Source organism: Lissotriton vulgaris, chromosome 10 (genome assembly GCF_964263255.1).
Source record: "Lissotriton vulgaris chromosome 10, aLisVul1.2, whole genome shotgun sequence".
In the NCBI taxonomy this organism is placed as follows: Eukaryota; Metazoa; Chordata; class Amphibia; order Caudata; family Salamandridae; genus Lissotriton; species Lissotriton vulgaris.
This window is the reverse complement of record NC_141698.1, coordinates 297581118-297601617: the sequence shown is the minus strand read 5'-3', so window position 1 is coordinate 297601617 and position 20500 is coordinate 297581118. Positions and strand designations below refer to the sequence as shown.

The 20500-nt window shown below is 45.9% G+C and overlaps 1 protein-coding gene across 1 annotated transcript in view; it reads left to right on the top strand.

Moving 5' to 3' along the window:
• SNAP47 (synaptosome associated protein 47) overlaps positions 1 to 20500 on the top strand; it is a 179306-nt gene that overhangs the window by 133476 nt on the left and 25330 nt on the right. The window lies entirely within an intron of this gene.

Below are 20500 nucleotides of genomic sequence, written 5' to 3'. Positions count from 1 at the left end.
ATAAAGGCGGCCATTACACTCAAAAAAATTGTTCAGCAAGACGACCTCCAAGCACTGCAGAATAAACATGTCAGGGCGGTCCGACGGGTATCTCTGTAATAGATCTGAGACCGCCTGTAACGCTCGGCATTGAGGAATATTGGTGTATAATGCCTCAATGTCGAGCGTCACTAGGATGTCTGAGTCAGAATCAAATGGTAGCCCCTCTATCTTATTAATTATGTCCCCAGTATCTCGAATGTAGGAGGTATACTTCTGGGTCAGGGGGCAGAGGAATCTATCCACATACTTAGACAGTGGTTCCGTACATGACCCAATGGTTGATATTATGGGTCGCATAGGTGGATTAGTTTCTGATTTATGAGTTTTAGGCAAGCCATAGAGAGCAGAAGTAATAGGGGAAGATTTATTCAAAAAAGCATATTCATCATCACAGATGAGCCCATCTGTGAAAGCTTCACGAGTTAATTCTTGAATATGCTTATTGAGCCTTTCCAATTCTTTTCGTTGAGCTGGTCTGTAGTGGTCTGTTACTGATAACATCTCAGACATTTTCTCATCATAAGTAGTTCTATCAAATATGGTGATCCCCCCACCTTTATCACAAGGTTTAATAATGACTGAGGGGTTTGTTTTCAAGTCATTGAGAGATGCAGTTTCTAAACTAGATAGATTAGATTTAGGTTTGTAAGTATTTTTCACAACTTTTGCAATATCTTGAAGAACGCTTTGTTCAAATATCCTAACGTCAGTACTTACCATGTCCAATGTCGGAGTGAAGGTCGAAGGTGGTTTACACCCGGAAAGATTATTATCTTCCTCTTGCTGAGGTCGGTCAGAGAAGAATTTATTTAATCTCACCTTTCGGAAGAAGGCAAACAAATCTTCATGTAATTTAAATTTGTTCAAGTATGTACTTGGAACAAAAGATAGTCCCTTACTAAGAATTTGTATGTCCTCGGGTTTAAGTGGCAGGGAAGACAAATTATAGATGGGTAGATTTTCTGCGGTGGTGGAGATAGGATCTTTTATACTTCCTACCACCAGTACTGCTGGTTGCGTGTCCTCACATACTGTTGTGGAGGTTGAGGGCTCATTTGGGCTTGTGCTTGGTCCTGCCAGCGTACATTCCTCCCTCTGTACTGGCCCCGGGGTAAAAAACCCCTTCCATTAAACGGGCGTTGGGTAGATCTACCTCTGAATGGTCTAGAGTTGTATTGCCCATTATTCATATCTTGGTAGTTATCCCCATCTGATCCCGAGGAGCCAGAGTCTGAGAAGTTTGTAAACCTCCTCCCAGGGTAGCTATTAAAGTTGGAATTATAGTTACTTTGTGTCCCTTCCTGGTAGTAATTAGGGGTGAGATAAGGATAAATTTTTTCTTTGGTAAACCACCTGACATCCTTTCTCAGCTTCTCTGTCTTTTTGTTAGTCAGGTAGAGCTCAAAGTCCTTCATTTCCGTTTGTATTTTTTCTAGGCTGCTCTTGGCTTCGTCCACTGCAGTGGATGCATTGAGTTTGGTTTCCAAGTCATTGATTTCCTGTAAGAGTGTGGATGCTATATCTTTAGCTGTTTCTATTATCAGCATCATCCAGTCCCTGGAGCAGCGGTTAGAAATGAGTGACCACCGCTCCAGGAACTTTCTGATGTCGATAAATAGTGCAGGGGCGTTACGCACTCTCAGCCCTGTGGGGATAACTCCTGCCTTAAGATACTCAAACATATAGAATGCGTGAGATTCTATACGTTTTAATTTCTTCCGCATATTGAGAAGGTTTTGCCAGTCGCTATTGCCTAATTGGTGTGAGGGACCGGGTACATTGTCACCCGTGACTTTACCCATCAAAGCATTGAAGTCATCATCGGAAAATCCAAACGTCTGGAAATTATCCATTATGAAATGGTATGTGGGGACTCTGTTCCTATATAAGTATATACAATATTACCGTGTATTTTAGAAGTCCCCCAAGGTGAATAACTGGAAGTAGTTACGAACCAGTTCTATGAAAAAAGAAAAGACAAGGTGATTCTTATTGCAATTTGAAAGGGAAATGCTGACAAAGAGTCTCAGAGCAATGCGACCCGCATCATCAGAAAGAGTAAACAATTGTCCATGTGAGGGAAGCCAGTGACAAGCCAAACAATGTGAAAATTTACACATAAACAACAAATTGTGACAATAATCTTCTATAAGAAAATTCTTTTATGAACAAGGGAAAAGAAAATCCCACGGTTAAAAAACCGCGAATGCTACAGCATGAAAGATGGGACCCCCTCAAGAAATGAGTTGCGACCAAGGAACAGAGGGGAAAAGAGAATTCGTTCTACAAGATTGTTCCTTCAATGGTCATATCACTAAACTCTATACATTGAATTATTTAAGAAAGGTGACAGAATTATAGCAATGTTTACTTTATCATAATTTTTATTTTCATTTAATGCAATTTTTCATTTCACTTTTTTGTATAAAAAAGACATAGTTCGTCATAAATACATTTTTCAAACTAGTATTATTTGCTTTCAAGAACAAACATAATTATTAACACACCAGTGATTAGAAATTAATACAGGATTATAATACACAGTTAATTTTTAAGAAAACCACCTGATATAAAAAACTCAACTCAATTCACTGACATACACACATGCATACCACAAACAACCCACACTACCAAAAGGGGAAAAAGGGAGAAACTAGGTATTGATTGACAGGTTCACAAGTTGTCAGATACTAGGGTCTCAGAAAAATTCGAGACCCCCGCACATGATTGGTCGACGCGCGTTTCGGTGGGTGAACCACCTTCCTCAGGACCTTTTTTCTCTTGTGGATCGAAAATATCAGGGGACCTAAAAAGATATATTTACAAAAGAGAGAAAGAAATATATCTGTCACCAACCCTTCTCATAGTGATTTGCAAACAAAAAATACCAACACAACAAGAAAACATTGTTTAAATTTTCACTTGGCCGCTCCTCCCATGACCAATAACTGCACGAAAGGTATATGCATGATAACCAGTTACTCTGAGATGAAGGAATCATAGTAGGGTCATTTACTCTGATATCGAAAGGTAATAATATGGATATTCGACTCAAATTATATGAGAACGAAAAACAAATACTACCCATGTTGTATGGCTGAGTTCCCTTTATACTAATTTAGGACATGAGGGGCATTATCATTTAAACCAGGACATGGTTCTACTACGGTGAAAGACAAGTAGAATTATATTTCTTTGGTGCTCAGTTCCTATCAGTTGATCGATTTTAGGACTGGATACTTATTAGAAGGCATCTGCATGAAAAATACAAAGGCCCTTATTCCATTTTTCACAACTAAAAGGGCTAAGGCTAACTAAACATATTTCTACAATAGAAGTAGTATGTTTGAAGTACACAGTCCTTTCACTGGCTGTGTTTTCAGACTTAGAAGGGCACTACATATCTCATGATTCCCAGGCCACAGACCACGCAGCTTGTGAAACGATGTGCAAGTTTCAACAAGTGGTGAAAATCTGAAGTAAAATTGGCAACAGGGAAAGAAAGCACGCAGCCTTTTAAGAATTGGGGTAGATCTATCACCTGAGCTGTAATAAAGCCAAGGATCTAATGGGGGAATCACATGCTAGAAAGGTCCTTGGTAGAGAACCGCATCAACCTGGGGTGGACAAAAAAAGAGAATAACAAACAAGCATTTACAATGCAATGGTCTCGGCAATATTAAAGGTAGAGCTATTGGCATTGCTCATGATTTTCTTTTTTTTTAATCATAAATAAGTGGCATTGTCATTTACATTGCCAATAGCTTAATAGTTAAATAAATGGCATTGTCATTTACAATGCCAATAGCTTAATCGCTCGCAAATGCATGACCTATTGCATTTACACCCACACAGAGCCACACACACAAAGCCACACACACACACGTACAGAGCCACCCACACAGAGTCATTCACATAGAGACACCTACGCAGAGCCACCCTCACACAGACAGAGCCACCCACACATAGAGCCAACTACAAAAAAAGCTATCCACACTGAGCCACACACACACAGAGCCACACACACACAGAGTCACACACACACACAGAGCCACACACACACACAGAGCCACACACACACACACACAGAGCCACACACACACACACACACACACAGAGCCACACACACACACAGAGCCACACACACACATACAGAGCCACACACACACACACACAGAGCCACACACAGACAGAGCCACACACAGACAGAGCCACTTATGATCCAAGCTTCTGCTAACTAAAGGCATAATGCCATCACTGATAGATATATGTAATGACCATATTGCTAGGCCCTCCTCATTAAGCCTCAAGTCTCACCCTTCAAGTATGAAATCAAGGCAGTGTTCCTGAGTTAAAGTATAGCCCATCACCCCCTTGGAAATACATACACATGGTAGCCGCTCAGGCAAGAGACATTATACCCGACACAATTCATCAAAGACTAGAAAATCCAGGCATCAAGCAAAACAGAGCAACATGTTCCCTAAGTAGGCTTACTGGTATAAGACTGTCAGCAGGTCTGCAAGAGCCAAGACGTCACTGCAGGAAGGATGGGGGACGAGTAGCTTCACCTGGCCAGTGTAAATACTCCCGGCTCATGAAATGAAAATGCGAGTAGTTGTGTGCCAACACAAAATGTCTCAGTTCGACATTCTAACTAGGCTGCACTCCATGTCGGCCATCTTGTAATAGCAATGTCATCCTATAGCGAACAATTGATGAAAAACGGAGTCTTATACAATAGAATACCCAGGGCATATCTAGTTCAATAGAGACACCCGAAGGAATTGACGGTCATAAAATCATTTACGTTGTGTTCGTATATAGCCCCCACATGATTAACTATCTAATCATAAAAAAAATAAGTATAATACGAAGAAAATGCTTTATAACGCAAGAGATAAGTCCCCCGAACAATTTACAAGGCGATCAGACATATTTGACAGCCCCTCAAAATTCAGATTAAAATTGTGGCGGCCATCTTGTAAAGGGGTATCTAGACCAAGACTCAAAATTCAGATGAAAATCGTGGGGGCCAGCTTGTAAAGGGGTATCTAGACCGAGCAATATATTAATGAAACAAAGGAACTTCAATACGCTACTGGGGCGATAAGGGTCGACGGGAGTACAAAACAGAAACGGAGCGGCCATCTTAAAATGGGGTACCTAGGACAAGCTTCGAGATGTTGTGCAAAGGTAATATTCTTGAGAAGACTGATTTAAATACAATCGTACGACAAATAAGACCAGAAAAAATGCAAGACAAAGTTCTATGTACAGAGACAAGAACATGACTCAAAATTGTGGCACAGAGATTGCTCTCAGCGTGGGTGATGGCGCGGCTCCGATGGAGAGGACGAGGTAGCCGAGAATTAGCGCCGGCAAATCAAAGCCCGGCCCGCAGAGGGCACGCCCCCTGAAAGAGATAAAGGAAAGGAAAATAAAGAGAATGATAGGGAAACAGGCGGGAGCCAATCCCAGCGTGGCAGGCCGATGGCGCTGCTGCAATCCCTAGGGGCAGGAACAAACCACAGCGTTTCAAACCTTTTCAGACTGGGGGGTGTGTTTTTTAGGTTTGAGTGATTGAAGACGTCACAGAGAGAAAGAACCTAAAAAACACGCCCCCGAATCGGGAAAAGACTCTGCATAAAGGGAGTGACGCCCCTCTCCTCCAATGGCTGGCCAGCATTTACGAGGCCAGCCAATGGAGAAGAGGGGCGGGTTAATGCCCCGTCTGAGGGGGACGGTGCTTAGCTGGTTTAGATCATTCCTGGCTGGCCGTCGACAAACGGTCTGGGCCTCACCCAGCTCTGCCGTGATGCCGCCTCTGGGAGTCGGAGTCCCGCAAGGCTCTGTGTTGAGCCCGACTCTTTTTAACATCTTCATGACCCCTCTGGCGGCATTGGCGGAGTCTCTTGGGGCCCAGATCGTATCCTATGCCGACGATACCCAGCTCCTCTTTACCTACAGGAAAGGAGAAGATTTTGATGGAGAGAGTATCCGTGAGTGCCTTGGGGCTGTTTTTAAATGGTTCCAGCTTAACAGCCTCAAGTGCAACTCAGATAAATCTGAGGTACTCTTCTTCGGCTGTCCATCTGACCCAGACTGGCAGGAATGGTGGCCTGTTAATATGTTTCCTCCAGCGCGCTCGTCCCAGCTAGCTAAGAATTTGGGGATCAAGATGGATAATGGTCTGACGTTAAGATCTCAGATCCTTAGTCTTACGGGAACATGTTTTGGCCTCCTCAGGATGCTCCGTAAGTTCCTTCCTTTGCTCTCAGAAGATCATAGGACGATGACGGTGCAGGCCTTAATTGGCTCAAGATTGGACTATTCCAACGTCCTATACCTTGGCCTGCCGGAATATCTTCTGCAACGAATGCAGGTGGTCCAGAACTCGGCCGCGCGGGCCATTTTTGGCCTGTATAGGTGAGCCAGAGTTTCCGGCCTTTTGCAGTTGCTCCACTGGCTGCCTATCCGGAAGAGGATAGTTTTTAAGGCCTTGACCTTGGCCCACAAGGCTCTCCACGCCTCGGGAGCAAAATATCTCCAAAGGAGGCTTGCCTTCTACCATCCGGCCCGATCTCTGAGATCTGAATCATTGTTCCTTGCGGTGGTCCCTCGAGTAAAAAGGGCCCGCATTGGTGGTCGCTCTTTTAGGCTGTTGGCGCCACAGCTTTGGAATACTTTGCCTCTGGCATTACGCAGCACCTCTAATTTGCTGACTTTTAGGAAGGGCCTCAAAACTTGGCTTTTTGCCCCTTAGTTCGCTCTTCTTTATTTCTGCTGGTCCGTTTTATTTTACTGTGTTGTGTTATTCTGCTACAGGCTTTTCAATAAAAGCGCCGGGACACTCTATGGAGTAGCCGTGTGCTATAAAAGACAAAACTAACATAACATAACATAACTAAGAAACATTAAATCTTCAGACCGAACTGCGCAAGCGCAGCCTACGGTCCTCGATCTAAAGAAAAAGGGGCATTTAAAAAGCCAAACAATGACGGGGCAGAAACGTTCAGGTTTCAGGCTCTATGGTTAGATATAAAAAAAATAGCAACCAAACAGGAGACTCGTCGGCAGACAAGGTGCTAATTTTCAGTCCTGCAGAGGAATGGGAGGGGTGCAAAAATTAGCGTCATGTAATATATTTCAGAGAAAAGGTGAGAGGCACTCACTGATTCTGTACTATTATACACTTAGGGCAAAAAGTGTTACAGCAAACAAATGATGGATGGAATTCTGACAATGCAAACATTATCCCCAGTCAAAAGATCTGGGTTAAATCCATCCTTCTTTTGTCCACTACGCCACCCCAGTTTGGACCCAGCCATATGCAAATCAGTCTTGACCCTGTGCCTCATGAGAACAGTCCAGACCGAACTGCCAGGTTTACTGTAACACTATACACGTCAGCAAAAGGCAGCCACATTTGAATAAACAAAAGTGCGCCAGCAAAAGATTGCACATTTTACAGGATCAGAATACACCTCACATTCCATAGGATGAGAGCGCCAAAGGTTCGACATACTTGCAAAACACGGAAAACAACATGGCCATGCCCCCTCTCCTCTGGTGTCAAATTTAGGTAGGCTCAAAGGCAGATAAAAATATAAAGTGATAGAAGACACTGGAGAAGTGGTGTCGTCCTTTGAGACAGAAAAAAGCAATTCCTCTCAGAAAAAAAAACAACAGAAATTCCTGGGTTTTTAAGATAGTCTGGTGCATAGTCATCTGCCAATGTAGAGTACGAAGGGAGGAGAAGGGGAACAAACAAGGAAATATTCTGAAGTCCAAGGAAAAGTACACAATAAAAAAGTGTTTTTCAAGCATAACTTGCAAAACTGTAGTAAGCCTGCAAGACAGGCTGAGCACTATGCACACTAGGCAGACACGCTTAGTAATTACCTTGAAGCAATCGTAAGGAGCCTGTTGTTCAGTCCTCATTATATACCTACTGAGGGGGGGGCGCTAGAGGGCGCACCGCGGAATGGCCGCACTGTCGTGAGGCTCCCGCTGCCCGGAGCTATTATCCGCCTAGGTATCCTGATTACCATCGCTGCGCCCTGAACTGACCCCACGGTTCGGTTGGGATATCGGCTGTCCACCCACGGTCCAACTCCTGAGCCATTCGAAGGTTGCTGGCCGAAGTTAAGAGGGTCCCAAGTTTCTCCGACTCGCGCTCTGGAAGTCTGATGCCCTCTTGCCCGGCGTCACTGTTCATGCCAGTCCGGGGCTCTGCACGTGGGGTGTAGGCCTAGCTCCGCCCTTCTCCGCCAGGCCCGATCGCTGGCCGGGCGAGACGCTTGGCTCTTCCTTGTTGTCGGACTTATCTCTCGGCTCTCCCATCTGCCTGTCCAGATACCATCGCCCACGGAGGCGCAACGGATTTTATTCTTGGATTCTGAGGGTTTGCCCCCTTGGGCTGGGAACGAAGACGGCCATTACTCGTCGTTGGGAGTGGCGGGGCGTGCTGGCCTGCTCGTGCCCCCACGATTCGAGCTGCTTTCTGCTTGGCCGGGTCCCTTGTCCGACCTGTATCCTGACTCCCATTTGCCTCGTTCCCCTACTGTACCACCGTTATGGGGAAGCCGGACACTAAACAGTCCAAATTGTCCTTTGACTCTGGAGGGGCCAGGCGTGGGGCGCGTTCGCTCCAGGAAGCTGGGACTTCGCGGTCCCCCCCCCCCGAATGTCGCTGAGAGTGTCCCGCACCCACCTCCACCGGACTTCGCCCAAATGATGCAGGAGATGAGGCAGGAGTTCGCCACTATAGTGGACAAAGTGGACAAGATATCGTCGCGCATGGATGCGGTCGTTCAGAAATTGGACGTGCATGAGGAGCGCTTGACGGCGGCGGAACAGCGCATTTTGGACCATGATGATACGGCGGCCACCCATACCACCCAACTGGCGAGAATGGACAATATCTTGCGTGTCATTGCCGCCAAGAACGAGGAGTTGGAGGCGAGGAGTAGGCGCAACAACGTGCGCATTGTAGGTGTACCGGAGTCCACGAATGTGGGCAAAATGGAGACTTATGTGGAGAGGCTACTGGTGGGCGCCATTGGGACGGAAGTTTTCTCGTCCCAGTTCATCGTCGAGAGAGCGCATCGGACGTTGGGACCTCATCCGGCCTCTGGGGCCGCACCGCGTCCCATCATTGCGCGCCTCTTGAATTATCGTGATCGAGACGCTGCTCTTCAGGCTGCCCGCACTAACAGGGCTCTCTCCTTCGAAGGGGTGTCTTTCACCATGTACCCCGACTTCACACCGATGGTGCAGGACCAGCGTCGGAAGTTCTTGGGGGTGAAAAGGAAGCTTCGGGACCTTCAAGTGGACTACGCCTTGCTTTATCCGGCTAAACTTAGAGTGACGCATCAGGCTAAACAACATTTTTTCACCAACCCACAGCATGCTGAGGACTTTGCGAAGCGCCTCCAGCGCGAGCGCGCTGCTGCGGATCGTGGTGACGATCGAGACCCTGAGGGTGAACATTCGGCTGCTGAGGAGGAGGTCGCCTGATTCTGGTGACTTTGGACTTTGTCTGTCTTCTTCCCGGTTTTTGGAGTATTGTGGACGTGTATCTTTTGTATTGAGACCTGCTGGCTTCCTTCTCGGTGTTTGCGGCCTAGCTATTGTCCGTTTTTGATTTTTTTGCTGATGCGTGGGTCGTGTCTGTATTGTGATGAGTGAGTGCGTTTTGCTATTTTTTCTGGGGTTGGGGTGGCACCGCAGGATGGTGTTATGTGATGTCGCGCTCTGGGCACCCACCCCCCCGCGCTGCGCCTGGGGCCGCCTGATACTCGTTGGCGCGGACACTGGCGTGGCGTGAGGGAGTGGCGTCGTGCACCTCTGGAAGGTTCCCCGGAGGGTGTGCCCCATGTTTACCTTTTGTTTGGATTCTAGTCCTATGTTGGTTGACTGGATGTGTGTTGGGGGATGGGGGGGGGGGGTGTACGTGGCCTGATAGTTGGGGTGGTGTCAGGTGGGTGGATGGGGGGGGGATGAAGCTGTCCATGTCTGTTTGCCTGGGACTTCTGGTTCGCATTGGTAGCTGCTACTGTTGTTTGAGTGCACGGAAATGTCGTGGCGCCCGCTATTCAGGCTGTTCCACTTTCCTATTTTACGGGACTGGTTCTGGGATCCGTGCTCCCGTCCATTTTGGGCCCGAGTGCGCCGGCCGCCATTTTAGGCTGCCACGTGCCGGGGCGCACTCTGCGAGCGTAGCACGTGTGCGAGATGTGTGCCGTGTGGGATGGCTTGGCGGCGCGTGGCGCGTAGTCTGTCCTGAGTGCTTGCTGCATGGATGGGTCGGTTGGGGGGGAGTTGTTGTGTTCTTGTTTGGTTGTTTTGGAGATGACTGGGAAACGTATGGAGTGTATGTGGGGGTCTGTCCGTGCCCTGGGGCGTGGACCTATCGTTGGCTGTTGCTGGTAGTTGGAGGCCCTGTATTTGGTTATAGGGTCCCGTGGGGCCCTTACTCTATGTGATGTCGACTGCTGTTGTAGATCAGATCTCGATTTTGTCCTGGAACGTACGGGGCCTTAATGATGCCAGGAAGTGTCGCAGTGTGGTCCAGTATTTGGACAGGCATGCTATTCATGTTGCTTTTCTCCAGGAGACGCATCTGCGCCCCGCTCCCTCCCCCACTTTCGGCGGAAGGTGGGCTGCGGCCAGGGGGTTTGCTTCATATTCTTCTTATGCTCGTGGGGTTGTCATCCTTGTTAAAAGGTCGCTTGCATTTCAGGAACTTGGATCTATGGGGGACCCTGAGGGGCGCTATGTGCTGCTGTGGGGACGGCTTGGGCAGAACACTATACTGTTTGTTAATTGCTATGCTCCCAATGTTGATACACCAATCTTTTTTGTCACTCTGTGGGGTCATGTCCTTGCAGTGGATGCTACTCACATTGTGTGGGGGGGTGATTTTAATTTTGCATTTCAGGCCCAGTTGGACAGATCGGAGGGTAGCCCTCAGTACAATGTACAGGCTAGGGATGTGCTGCGGGGGATAGTGGAGGAGGCTGGGATGGTTGACAGCTGGAGGTACACCCACCCTGCCACTAGGGAGGGCACTCATTACACCACACTTGCTCGCTCATGGGCAAGACTGGACTATGTATTTCTCTCTAGAGGATTGATGGCTGGCCTAAGGGGGGCTACACATTTGGCTCGGACGTATTCAGATCACTGTCCGGTGAAGGTTGATTTGTCCGTCCCCGGGTTACACAGGCCGCGCCCGCCTTGGCGTTTGTTTCCGACTGCTTTGCTTGACCCGGTGTTCAAGGAGGAACTCGGTGCGGAGGTGGAGGCGTTCTTCCCTAGAAACAAGGGCTCAGTGGAAAGCATTGAGGTCATTTGGGAGGCATTCAAGGTTACGATCCGGGGTGTCACTATTTCTAAAAGTTGTGGAGTACTCCGTCTGATTGTTCGGACCCTCGAGAGGCTGGAGGCTGATTTGCGAGACTTGGAGCGCAGGATGCAGGTGAATTCGGACCCCGCTCTTTTGGCACAGTTCCGCACTAAGCTCTCCGAGTATGAGGAGGAGGCTGCTCGAGAGGCTAAGCATAGGGGGAAATACTGGACGTCGAGGCGATACTGCGAGGGGGAGCGACCCGGTAAGGTCCTCGCTGCCCTTACTAGACATCCTAGGCATGGGTCGGACGTGTTGGAATTGGTGTCTCCGGATGGTACTCGCTGTCGAGACACTTCGGAGATTCAGCGCACTTTTATTGATCACTATGCACACCTTTACACGACACAGCAGACGGGTGAGACTCGATACGGTGGCTTCCTCGATGAGTTGGCGCTTTGTTGGCTGTCGGATGGTCATCGGGAGTTTTTAGGCAGGCCCCTAGAGGTGGAGGAGGTCAGGAATGCCATCATGTCTCTTTCTAATGGGAAGGCCGCCGGGCTGGATGGCCTTCCTGCTGAATTTTATAAGTGTTATGTTGACATCATGGCCCCTGTGCTCCGTGAGGTGTTTGAGGAGTCTCTGGAGGAGGGACGCCTACCGGGCTCCATGCGGGAGGTCGCCATCACGTCGCTGCTCAAGCCGGGTAAGGATCCACTGGATGTGGGCTCCTACAGGCCCCTCTCATTGCTCAACTGCGATGTTAAAATTCTCGCGAAGGTCTTGGCGGTGAGATTAGCCGAACTTATGCCCGTTATCGTGTTGCCTGATCAGTCGGGATTTGTGCCCGGCCGCGCTACCTCTCACAATCTTCGCACTTTGTTTTCGCTTGTGTCGACCATTGATCCCACTGTCCCGGTTGCCGCTATCTTTCTTGATGCCACTAAGGCGTTTGACTCTGTCGAGTGGGGCTACCTTATTGATGTTCTTGGTCGGATGGGTTTCCCCAGGATTTTCATCTCTTGGGTTAAGCTTTTATATACTGATCCGATGGCGAGGGTAGTGGTGAATGGGGTGCTGTCCCCCTCGTTCCCTCTCACGAGAGGGACCCGACAGGGTTGCCCCCTCTCACCCCTCTTGTTTGCTATCGCCATTGAGCCGCTAGCCTGTAGGATACGTCAGTTTCATCAGCAGAGTGCCTTTAATTGTCTTCAGCGGCAGGTCGGCATTTCTTTATACGCCGATGATGTCACACTCTATGTCAAGGACCCTGAGAACAACCTTAATTCGCTCCTGCGGGAGCTGGTCGCTTTTGGAGGTGTCTCCGGGGTTCATATCAACTGGCGGAAATCTCAATTTTTCCCCCTCACAGCTGCGGTGGCCAGGTTTCCCCTTGACTACCCTCTGGAATGGTGTGACTCGGAGTTGCGATATCTCGGTATTGTCATATCCTTGGACAGGGGAGACGCGGTTCGGCTCAACTATGGTGTGGCCATTACTAAACTGGCGGATGATGTCACCAGGTGGATGTCTTTACCTCTCTCCATGGCCGGTAGGGCGTCTCTTATCAAGATGGTGGTTCTGCCCCGCTTTCTTTATCTCTTTCAAAACCTCCCATATCATCCTGGTGCTTATTTCTTTCGTAGACTTCGTTCCGAGCTTCTGCGATTGTTCTGGGGGGGCAGGCAGCCACGGGTGGCCTGGGCTACCCTTACGTTGCCTTATGCTGATGGCGGTTTCGACGTCCCTGACTTTGAACTTTATTATCTCAGCGCTCAGGCGCATTATGCCTATCATTGGATGCGCCCCACGCCGTTCATGCCCCAGATTGCTGCTGAGCATTGGGTCGCCCACCCGCTCCCACTGGAGGGGATGGTTTTGGGCAAGGTGTCAGATGTGGAAACGCCCCGCACGACGGTGACGTGCACGGTGGATGCTTGGAAGCGGATGGCTCATTTGCTAGGCGTTTCCTTTCTCTACTCGCCGGCCTTGCCTCTGTCTTATCATCCGGATCTGTCGCTGTTGTTGGAGACGGTGTTTCAGCGAATGTGCAAGCGGCTAGGTATCCTCACGTGGGGCGACTTGTTTCATGAAGGTGCCTTCCGTACGCAGGCTCATTTCTTCGGTTCGGCTGCTTGCTCCCCTCTAGACCTGTTCTACTTTGTCCGCTTGCGGCAGGGCATGCGTGCTCTGCTACCGGACTACCCTTCGGAGCCTGGGGTGACCCTCCCCCTCCTTGTGCTGCTGGTTTCAGATGGGCGACACTTGGTGTCGAAGTTATACGGGGCTATTCGCCGACAGCGAGCGGTCCCGACCAATCGGGTGCGCGAGCAGTGGGTTGCCGAATTGGGTGCTCCTATTACAGACGAGCAGTGGAAATATTGTTGCGGGCTCACGGCCAATGTCTCTTCTAGTTGTCGCCTTAAAATTATCCATTACAAGTTTGTTCAGAGGTACTACTATACCCCGGCGAGGAAACTGCGGTTTCATTTGGCGGAGGATGACAGGTGTGCTAGGTGTCGGGCGGAAGGCGCTGACTTTTTGCATTTGGCTTGGAGCTGTGCGGGGGTTTTGGAATATTGGACTCAGGTTCATGAAGCCCTGCAGGTTATGGCGGAGGACGGGGTGGCGTTTGACCCCTTAGTGATGTTACTTGGCTTCTCTAAGGACGTACCTGCCTCTCACCGTAGATTTGTTGACGTGGCCCTGTTGCTGGCTAAGCGTAGGGTTGCTTGTTGCTGGGGTCGTGGTAGGGTGCCGCGCTTTCAAGACTGGGTGACTGACCTCATTTACTGTCAGGATCAGTATAATATCTATTCTGACTTGATGCCTGTTCGATGCAGACCAAAGGATTTTTGGAGTCCGCTCCAGGTGTACCTCCTGACCAGGGCTGCGCGGGACTCTGATTCTGAACCTGAGGACCGTGAGGGGATAGAGTGATGACAACGTGATGGGCTGGGATTTTGCACGACACCTGCTGTTCTTCCGATATCGGGGGGGGGCTGACTGTCTCCTTTTCCCGCGAGCTATTGGGGGGTGGGAGTCTCCCTTCGGACTGGTATTTTATCGGGAATCCAGATTGTATCCCTATGCGGCACCTTTATTTCCTGTGCTCCTCATACTTGTGTCCCCTCTGGCTCACGTGTTCTCCGCTAATGTACTGTATTCATATTGCATTGTCTTCTTGGCTCGCCTGCCCATGCTGGATCATTGTATTTTAATATCTACTGCACATTTCGTTGTTGCTCCTTGTATTGACTGATGCCCTGCCCTGTACTTCCTCGTGTCTCCTTGTTTATTTTTTGTATGCTTCCTAGGCACTGACGTACCACTGTAATGGCCGAATGTGATTGTATGTTTTGAATGTACACTTCCCTTGTACCTGCTTGTCTCCAAATAAAGGTTTAAAAAAAAAAAATATATATATACCTACTGAGGACTCCATCAGACATGTGTGGCATTCGACTGCAAGTACTGCCCTCTCCTTCGACTGCAAGTACTGCCCTCTCCTTCGAGGGTGGCAGGGGAGGGCAGGAAACACCTCGGAGAGAGGGAGGAGGGTGCGTGGGTGGGTGGTTTGGCGAAACAACAGCTAGCGGCAGATGGCAACACAGGGGAGTCTGACACCCCAGAGAGGAGAGATGAAATTGACACCACAGAGAGTGGGGTGAAGGAGAGGGACTGCAAAGGCATGCACTCTAACAGGGCAGTGGAAGGACACTTGCCTTAGGAAGCTGTACTTCGTCCATGCTCCACGCAGGAACGAAGACTGGAAGCTGAGGAGGAAGTCGGCGACTAGGATAAGTCACTGACCAATAGGAAGTAAGGAAATGAGAAAGATATGTGAGCCAACCAATGGTAAGTAAAGGTTAGTAATGGGCGGGGCTCTTAGCCCCTTTTAATATTCATTTTTCTATGCAAGATATTTTGCAAGCTCTGTGCAGGTACTAATGCACAGTTCACATCACCTGGAGTGTAAGGTTGGTTTCACTATTATTATTTAAACTCAATTCAATGTAATTAAACATTATTTGGCTGATTTTTAGCCATGAAAGTATGACAATATACAAAATGTAAAACCAATACACAGCTCATATGTCATACATTATACAAATAACAATACATTATCCAAACCGACAAATCAACAGTTCGATAGATTGTATAAAATGCATAAGGAGAACGGCTTAAAAAAAAACGTGCCATAGCTGCTAATCAAAGTGCATAGTGCTTCTAAATCGCGCAGCTGCTCGTAGGAACAGGCTAACACATTTACATGTTTCACTGTCGCTTAATTCTTTTTTTTTTATCCTCATTTATGCGCTTGTTAAGGTTATGGTAGACTAGATCACCTTATCGTAAATTGTTCAGAGTAGGTAGAAGCCGCCCTCTTATATCAAGGTGGAATCATGTCTTTGGGACCTTCAATTTCTTTGGGTGAATTAATCACAGATCCACCATGATGATTCTCACGAATTTGTTGAATCGCGTTGGGTAAAATCATTGGACATCCCTCCCTACCCTACCTCATGTTCTTATCTTAAAGGTCCCTCTAGACGTGTCTAGTTTCCTAACTTTCTCTATAAAGCCAAGCCATTCTACCACCTTAGGAGGAAATGCAAGAATTCAGTTTACGCATATCTCACATCTGGCTAATAAAATGAAGACAAATAATAAATGTTTTTGTTTTTTACTTAATGCAGTAGTAGAATCATTACTATCCAAAATGCCAAAAATAATAGTGAAAGTGCTTACCTTAATGTTTGTTTCTAAAACTTTATCAATATTCTTACCTACTTCTTCCCCAAAAATATCAAGTTGAGAACACAGGTAGAACATATGAATATCATTCACATTTGGCTCCCCGCATTTTGGACACTTTTTCATCACTTGCTTTTTCATATTGGATAACTTTTCCGGTATCCAAAATGACCTGTGTAAAGTAAAAATATGATTTCTCCTAAGAGGTGCAGAAACTATAATTTGCCATAGCAAAGTACAGGATACTCGCCATTGCTGTTGCAAGTCTTGTGCTGGGAATATCTTTTTCCATACATCATCTGGGGTTGTAAATTCGTCATCTCCTGTCTGAATCAGATGCCAATACCACTTCGATACTTCCTTTCTTGTTGGGTCACTTTGTATTTCATTCTCCAGTTTTTCAGTAGTTTCTAAGATTTTCTCTTGATCCTTTGACCAACTCGCCAGTTGATAATATTTGAACCTGGATATTTTCCCCTTTGTTCTTTCAAGCAGTAAGTCCCAACTTTGTAGGTTGCCAGAGTCAAAACGTTGTCCTCATTTTGTTATTCCTGCTTCCTTCAACGGACCTGCTAAGGAGTCTTTTAAACAATCAGGGGTTCCTGGTGACCTACAACAGGTGCTTAAATTTCCAAGTTTAAAAATTTAACCAAATATAATCTTGTATTATGAAAGCCACAAAAAAATTTAAAGGGCCCTTAAGAAATATGAAAAGTTTTGGAGTATATTTGAATCCTAGTTTGTTCTTTGTCGATACTTAACTGTAACCACATCTTTTTAATATTAGTCTGCCAGATTTTTTATATTTATTCACATTGCACTTTATAAGTAAGTTTGTGAATCGATGAAATTTGAACATGTTTTTGTATTTTTTATGTCCTGTACTGTATTAATTCTATTACTAAATGTGTCTTGTAAAGTATATTCTATCTTTATGAACTTTCAATAAAAAAATTTTTTTAAAAAATGTAAAGTGTATCATGGTTTGTTTAGGCACACCATTGCAGGGACATATTCGGGAACTCAGGTTTCACTGAAAGCCACACAGAAACAGTGCTTAATTTCAATTCAATTCCATTTAACTTTATTTCGGTCTCTTGGACCCAAAAAGCACATGAAATAAGGAACATACCCATCATACACATAATCGACAGTCGGCTTTGAGACATGGATCGGGTGTTTAAAAAGCACAATTTCATGATCCTTTCTTAATATACACTTAAAAAGAATTTAATAAATATTATTAAAATATATTAAAACGTTAAACAAATTAACATCCATTAAAAAGACTTTCAATAGCCATTATCCTATTTACAATCTAAAAGTTATTAATATCTAATAACGCCACCACTTTCTAATCTCAATATTGGAGAGAATTCAATCCTCAATACTTTCAGTTGTAAAGTGCGAGTGCAGGAATTTATCACTAATGTGCTAAAGCTATTTAATCCACTATTACAGTTTCAACCCTATTTTATCTCTAATAATCTTCACATTGAACAAGAATTTGGCTACACCAAAATCCACTAGTTGTGTAGTGTCCGTCCTCAATATACGCTCCGCCTCTCTACAGTGCCTAATATTTAAGTGATTGCAGAGAGGTTTGATCAATTTTTTCCTTGGGATATCGTATAAGGGAGAAAGAATAAAATGTGTACATCATCTTCCTTAGCCGTGTTCACATCTATACAAAACATGCACTTATCATAATCTTTTTCAGCATGGTTGCTGCCCCATTTGGATTTGTTATTATTCTTTTGTAGAACACCATATCTATATTTGAGATATAGGGATTTCACAATTTGTGGACGCACCTCATCTAAGAACAGTTCAAAGCGGGCTATATATTTGAACCGGAGAAATGATGATGTTAACGAGCCTTGGTTAGAATCATGTAGCAGATTACTGTTAATATAAGCCCAGAATGCTGTCTTTACTATCTTGCTGCATGCCATAGTTAACTCCAAAGGCTCCTCCCAATAATGTGATAACCCTATTTTCCCAAACCAAGTTGATACATGTTGGAACCAAGATATAGCTTTAAAGGGTCCAATACTCATTATCTCCTGTAGATCCTTTTTATAATGTAAAAGCTCCATTGTTGACCTAATTCTTACCCAAAATAGAAGGGGGCGTAGTGCAGCATAATTATCACTACGTTTCAGGTTCAAATCCATGATTACTGGAGTCAGCGGGGTCCTAATTGGGAGAGCAAGCAATTTCCGAACGAAATTATTTTCTCCAATTTCAAAATTGTGTTTGCATTGGGGCCCCCATATTTCTGCTCCGTACAAGGCAGCTGCCTGAGCCTTAAATTTAAAAACCTCAATGACAGGAGATACAGCCTTAGAGATACTCCCCCCGTGTTTTTTAATGATAGGAGTGCAATTTTGGAGCTAGATTATTCTATTTTTGTCAAGATGATGCTTCCAAGTCAATTTCGTGTCCAATGTGATACCCAGATAATTAAAATTATTTACATACTCTAATTTTTGACAGTCTAACTAGGGTTTTTTTGAAAGATCTATAAGGATTAATAGACATATATTTGGTCTTACTGGAATTTATCTCAAGGCCTTTGTTGGTACAATACAACTGGAAGGAATTCATCAAATTTTGAAGTCCATTTGGGGTTTGCGAGATTAAGATGGTATCATCTGCAAAAAGTATTGCAGGTATTACTTCGCCACCCAACCTAGGCGAATCATTTTTACAGCCTTCCAGGTAATGAGGGATATCGTTTACATAGAGGATAAAGAGGGTGGGCGCTAATACACAGCCTTGACGTACTCCCTGTCTCACCAATATTTCTTTGGTGAGCTCACCCCCAGTCCCCATCACACTTTAGCATAGTTTCCCTCATGAAGCGTAATTATTTGAACGAGCAGTTCGATTGGCACCCCCAGATTCTTCAAGCACCCCCATAACAGATTCCTGGGTACCAGATCGAACGCGGCCTTTAAGTCTATAAAGGCAATGTATAGACTGCCTTTTCTTACGTTTATGTATTTCCAGGAGATGCACATAAATCTGAAGACTTGATCTATAGTACTAGTCTTTTTCCTGAACCCAGCTTAATACTTTGAAAGTAGGTCAACCTCTTCAATCCATGCAGTTAACCTGAATAAAATATGTCTTGCAAATATCTTCTGTGGTATACCGATTAAGCTAATGGGGCGGTAATTTGCTGGATCATTCCGGTCACCCTTTTAAAAAATTGTGACTATTTCTGCTCCCTTCCTTGTGTTAGGTATTGGCTCAAAGTCAGCTATCGCATTACAGAGAAAGTTAATGTAGGGTCTCCATATACTCATGTCATGTTTTAAAAGGTCGCCCAGAATTTTATCTGGCCCTGGAGCCTTACCAGACTTAACTGACTCCAAAACTAATAAAGTTTCCTTAATACTAAAACGTAGTTTAGCTGCCTTGGCGGTTTTCTCCATATCTTTTGTTACCACAAAGGCAGCACCATTAGTTTCGGGGTAAAGATCAGAAAAATGTTTCACCCATGTGTTTTCATCAAGGAATAGGTATCTTTGCGTCCTTCCAGACCTATTCCCTTTGGCTATCAAGTTCCAGAAACCAGACTGGTCCTTAGCTTTAGCCTCACTAATTAAGCCTGCCCAGATCTCGTCATCCCACATTCTCTTTGCATCTTCTAAGGACTGGTTGTAGTTATATCTCCTTGTCCTTATTGTAGCTATGTTTCCACTTTTAATGGCCTGCATTAAATCTGTCTTGGCCACTCGACAATTCTTATTATACCAGGGATTACCACAATTAGTCCTATTTGATACTTCTGCATTTCTCCCTTAGGGTATTTTACATAACACTGGACCCAAAGCATTTACCAGCCTACCATGTAGGTCCGTCATCCTAGTTGGGCCAGCTGCTTGTTCTATAAACAAGGCCGTAATGTCAGCAACAGTGGAATAAATACTAGTGATCGCTTTGGTGTTCCCTAGGATATAAGGCCACTTGACAGCTCGGTTGTTGCACTTAATATAATTCCATCTTCAAATATCCCAGTTTCCTTGGAGCCCATTTGGGCGGGAAGGAAGAAATCCAAAAGTACCATCAGCCTCAAGGGTCGATGGTCGCTCTCTGTTCTAGAGTCAATTACTAAGTCACCCAAGTGGCTCCAGAATCCTAGCGTCACCGGTATATAATCTATATTTGTTCAGGATTTTCTTCTAAAAGTGTGTGCATTTGGCCTATCGGATGGCAGGCGCCCGTTGCATGCTCTCAAACTATAGCCCATTGTGATCCTGAATAATTGGCTCAAAGCAACTGTGCACTTTTCCACCTTCTCACTTTCTATAGCAGGGATATTAACCCCTTCGATGC